This window comes from Nuphar pumila, chromosome 17, assembly GCF_984573655.1.
Source record: "Nuphar pumila chromosome 17, dmNupPumi1.hap1.1, whole genome shotgun sequence".
Lineage (NCBI taxonomy): Eukaryota > Viridiplantae > Streptophyta > Magnoliopsida > Nymphaeales > Nymphaeaceae > Nuphar > Nuphar pumila.
Window position 1 is genome coordinate 14,936,342 of NC_143265.1, and position 5,605 is coordinate 14,941,946.

Sequence of the window (5,605 nt, forward strand, 5' to 3'; positions counted from 1 at the left end):
TATCATGGTCAAGAGCTTGATATTTGAGAATTTTTGTTGGGTTCTTTCCTTTCGTCTAAGAAGGACCTGACACTTTAAGCAATTTAAAATTCTTATTTTGCAACAAAATATCTAGGACTTGAGATTGAGTTGTTGAATCTTAGTGAACTCTATATCTTTGGGTCATCTATGATTTTGAGTTTACAGCTGGTTTTGTCTAGGAGACTCAAACTTTCTCTTTGCTCTTCAAGAAGTAACCACACTAAACCGACTCTTAAGTGATTCTTCCTTTTCAGATCTATCATTTTTAGACTAGTATTTACTAGAATCCCATCATACATGCCTCTTTTAAGGTTGCTTCCTTCTAAGCAGTGGTATCAATCAGATCCACAAAGGTTTTACACCTTTGAGTAGTCAAGAAACCCTTAAGAGGTTGATTGAAATTTTTCAAAATGATAGTAAGTGCATGAGACTCATGTATTGGGTCTTTTATCTGATGGTATACAACTCTCTATCTATTGATAAAGTTTTGAACATCTTCATCCTTTTGTCAAAGATCATAAAGCTAATTGATCGTTGGCAAGACATCTATTTTAAATCGGAATTACAATGAACATATTATAAGAATCTAGAATTGTCATATTTAATGAACATCCAGGATAGAGAACCAAGACAAAGCCTCTCCCTCAAAACTTCTCGAGAACTATTAAATTAAGGTATAATAATTTTTCAAGCAATCTAAACAGGTATTCAAGAACAGAGTTACGTGAGTCTCAGGATTTCCTGTCCTGTTAAACTTGATAAACTTTCTAGAAGTAAGATCCAAAGGTTCACTATCTTGACCCAAGACAGAATCTTGGTTGACCTTTGACCTTTCTCTTTGGTACTTGGGATGACTTAGCCTTGAGTCCTTGACCAACTGTTTTAGGGTCTTGACCAGGTCAAATTTGATGGTTCTAGCCTCCTTTGACCTTGACTTTGGACTTTAGCTTTGGCCTTAGACTTGGATTTGGATCTAGGTTTAGGTCTAGATTTTGGTTTCGGTTTGGCTTTGAAGTAGTTACATATGTTGTTATATGTTCTAGCAATATAGACATTGAAATGCATGTTTCTAATAGATGAAGCCAACTATTGAAAGGGGCTTCTTTTACTTGATAAAATTGTTATAGGTTCAGATACATGTGCTTATGTGCATCCAAAACAGAGACATACATCCAACTATGGAAAGGGGCTTCTGTTAATTAATAAAGTTCTCATGTGCATATACATGTGCTTATGTGCATCCAAAATACAGACATGCATGTTTCTGATAGACATATAAATTGTTTACTTATAAGCACGATTTTAGGTGTTCGAAACTTTCAACTAATAGCTTGTCATTGATATTGATGTTTTGAGTTCTGCTATATCTTTGCTGGCAACAAAAGTCAATGGAAGATGGAGATGGAGATGGAGATGACCAAGTTGTAAGTCAAAGTTGATGTTGAACTTGTCTCAAAGTAACACAAAGATTTAGTTGGAGAGGAATGGAGAGCTGCACATAACTGTTTAGTTGGACTAGTCCCCATGTGAAATCTAGTGGTATGTTTTTAGTTCCCATGGTTCTTGCCTGTTTCCTATTGCTCTTACTACTTTTTACTTCATCTTTTTTTATAGAAAATGGGATGTCGAAGAATAGTTTTTGACAATGCAATTAATCTGTAGTAGATCAATAGTGTACACACGGATTTCTTGGTTCTGGCTGGTTTCAAAGTTGTATTAAATCTACTGGTGGCATATAATGTGCATGCATGCACCAACATGTAGCATTTTTTTCCAAAAGATGAGATGGGCATCGTTGAACCTTATAAAAAATACAAAGCTGTAGTTTGGCATACTAGTGTACCCTTCCCCTATACTTCCAAGAATGTTGGTTTATGACTAGTTTAATGTTTAGGTGATGCCTACATTACTTTTGCAAGGTTTGGAGTTCAAGTCCCAAGAACCAAAGTTTCTTTGTAATTGTGAGATTTTTTGTTTGGCTGGTGTTGGAAGAGTGGGCTTGTCTTTTGAAGTAACTCTCAAGTACCCTTTAGGTAAACATATCTGTTGTGGAGATCAACGAACAGTCTTTCGACATTGCAGCCAATTTTAGACGTCTGAAGGAAAAACAAAAAATGGACCAAGCTCATGTGGTGGGGGTCACATGTTAAGGATAATGAACCCATTACTTACAAATAAAAAGTTTGGTATTTGAATTATGGATGAAGTTTTTTGAGAGATTTCTTTAATTTTTTTTTAGAGAATTATGGATGAAGTTGGACAAATCATTCTGCCTGTATATGTGCTTTCCCTTGCTGACATTTTAAGATATCATGATATTGTTATTTTTAATACCCTTTTCTATTGTTGTTGCCCATAATGCATATTGGCCTCCAATGTTGGTGCCCGATAACAGAGAGGGATTAAAACATCTATCTGCTAACAAATAAAAGAATATTGATAAAGTGCATATTTTCCTGCTTTTATAGGCAAAATCATATTGGAACTTCGAGCTTATACTTACTAGGTGTTATTTTTTTCATTTTTTCCTTTTTCCTATTAAACTTTGGATGTTGAAGTAAATGCCAGTCTAGGTAGCTTTGCATAGAAACTTTTTTGCTAGAGATACTGATCTCTTTTTCACATTGAGGTCTCTTTGGGTCCTTTGATATTTTCATCAACATTTGTTCTTGTTGGATGTCATTACCAGCTTCCTTCACTAGCTTTTTAAGTGAACAAGGATCAAATGCTGGTATTTCCGATTTACAATGACTATAACGATCTAGATTTGTTTGGAGCACACAGGCTTGAGATAGTGAAGTGGAGGCCAGACTGTTCTGTATGCTCTCTGAAGCACATCCCAAATCTATTTCAGCTTTGCATTGCCAAGTCTTAATTTTTATTAGTATTCTTTCTATTTGAAAGGTTTTAGTTCTCTCAAAAGATTTTAAGCTTATGATGTGAGTTGTTAATTCAAGGTATTGACAGCACCGAATGTGTGTTTGAATTATGAAGTTGTCAAACACTCATACGGGGAACAGACATGTCGATCTATTAAAGTAGCCAATGCTAAGCTAAATATTCTAATGCGCTTTTCTTCGTCGGTAAATGAGGTATGACTTCATCTAGCATACTCTTTATTATGAGTTTCTCTTTGTGCCATTTGTCTGAAAATACTGTGGAATATTTGTGATATTTTTTTGTTGTCTTGCATGTTGGTTAGCATTTCCTTCAATAAATATTTTTCATATTGTTTATGAGTTTGTGTTTATTAATGTGCTCTAATTTTTGTGTTAAATCATGCTTATCTATGCATAGTTGAATTATGTGGGCTTGGATCTAAATAGGACCATAATATCTTTCAATACAGCTTAATGCTTCTTTCCTTTACATAAATATTCCTTTTTATCCTTTAGATGGTTGTCTATGCCATCCTTGTATGGTTTTACTAGAGAAATTATAACCAATTATCTTTCTTTGTTTCCTAGATGCCTTACCTCTCTGTAAGTAAAAACTAAAAATAATAGGAAAACCCTCCAAAAGATTCCAGTAAGTTTAAAAAATGTAAAATAAACTATCTTGGATTTTTTATTAAAAATATATTTCTTATGTTCTCTATTTTTTAAAAAAAGTAAGGTTTTTTCCAGAGAAAAACTACTCGTTTGAAGTTTGCCAAGTTAGATCTGGTAAAATCATCTGTTGATAAGGTCTATTTTAATGTGCTCCTAGGTAAGTTATATCATATGCACAAGCTTTCATAGCTCAATTGGTAAGAGCACCTGTTTTGTAAACGAGAGGTCTTTAGTTCGAATCTCCATGAAAGCACACATTAGTTAGCCTCTTTTGGTGGTTTCAACATGTATTTTTTAACTTTGAAAGTTGAACTATATTTTATATAATGTACAGTTTTCATGGTTCCAATATATATTATATAGAATATACTTACATATAAAGTAATATAATATATCTAAATATTTATATATTCATATATTTAATATATTTATGATATAATAAAATAAATATATATATGTAATAGTAATTTCGAGCTTATGTTTTTTTATTTTTAGCATCAGGCATAGACCAAGGACCAAGCTTAGCATTAAAAACTCAGGATATAGGAGGCCTAGTTTGGTTCAACTCACACGATAATGGGCTTAAAAAAGAGTGAAATTGTTTGGTATGACCAAAAGCCTGTTTGGTCCAACTCGATCCATGAACGTGGTTGGCTCAAAATCAAAACAATTAGGGGTAACCTTTTGAAAAAGAAAAGGTAATTGGGGTGAGAGAGGCTCGAACTCTCGACCTCAGGATCACTCTTAAAGCTATGAGACCTACGCGCTAGCCAACTGCGCCACCACCCCTTTTGATGAAATAATCAAAACTTAAATTTTATTTAGCCATTTGAGTCATAGTGGCCTTAATATCATCCAGCCTTTCCGTAAGAATTCCAAAACACGCTACCACATCCCTTTTGAAACGCGCTATTTCCGTCACGAGTTTTAAATGTTGAATATATCCTAATAGAGTAATGCTACAATTCTCTGGGAGGGCCACTCTCACCTACTAGAAATCATAGTTGTAGATGTAAGTATAGTTTATTTGATCGGCAGGAATCATGTTTTTTGGACATAAAAATAAGATTTTGTAAGCCATGAAATTTTGGTACAATGTGATCAGTTGGTTTTTGAAGATCATAAAAAACCTGCATTTATTTTATAATCACATGATCCAAAACTTGTTTTTCACTAAATAAGAATTGTAGATCATATCTGTAGTGTCCGATCAACAAAAAATGCGATTTTTTTTAAAAATTTTGAAAATTTTATTAGGTGGGAATAGGTGCTCCGGGAGCACTTTATCATTTTATCAATTTTTTTTGGATAAAAAACATGTTATGTTTTAAAAACTCACGTATTCCATCATTTTTTTAACCATGGCATTCTCATCAACTGTTTTATTTTATTTTCTTATTTATTTTTATCAGAATTTTCCCAAACCAAGAAAAACAAAATCATATTCGACTTTAAATTTATGTCACCTTGGATCTACCTTCGTCACCATGTATAGTATAAACTATTCAGCCAGGGTGCTTCATTATGATTTTTTTTTCTTTCGTTGATGGTCAACGCCGTTGATTCAAACCATATATAGTCACAAATCTTGTTGTGGTGGGATGTTGCAGGTTCAAAACCCAGTGGTACGTTAAATAATAACTGGTGGGAACCCAAGCTTTTCTTTCATAAAAAAAATCATGTGATATTTTCAAAAAGCTGATTTTCTTGAAAAAACTTTAAGAATATATATATATATATATATATATATATATATATATATATATATATATATATATATATATATATATATATATATATATATATATATAATAAACTGTATCATCAAACCGATGCAAAATAGAACCATTTTGTGCCATTGGTCGTGTGTGATCAGTGGCACAATTTTCTTTTGCGCATATACAGTTTTTAGCGATAGTCAAAAACCGCCTTGCATCTTTTTTTTTGTGCATACACAACTAAAGGGTCTTTTTTTTTTTTTGCGCATACACAGCTAAAGGGTCTTTTTTTCATTTTTTTAACACACGTCCATG

At 33.0% G+C, this 5,605-nt stretch overlaps 1 non-coding gene across 1 annotated transcript; it reads right to left on the reverse strand.

Annotated features, from left to right (window-relative positions):
* Positions 1-4,275: 4,275 nt before the first annotated feature.
* TRNAM-CAU (transfer RNA methionine (anticodon CAU)) lies at positions 4,276-4,361 on the reverse strand. The gene is given in 2 exon segments: positions 4,276-4,311; positions 4,324-4,361. It is a non-coding gene; the product is annotated as a tRNA-Met (tRNA).
* Positions 4,362-5,605: the final 1,244 nt, after the last annotated feature.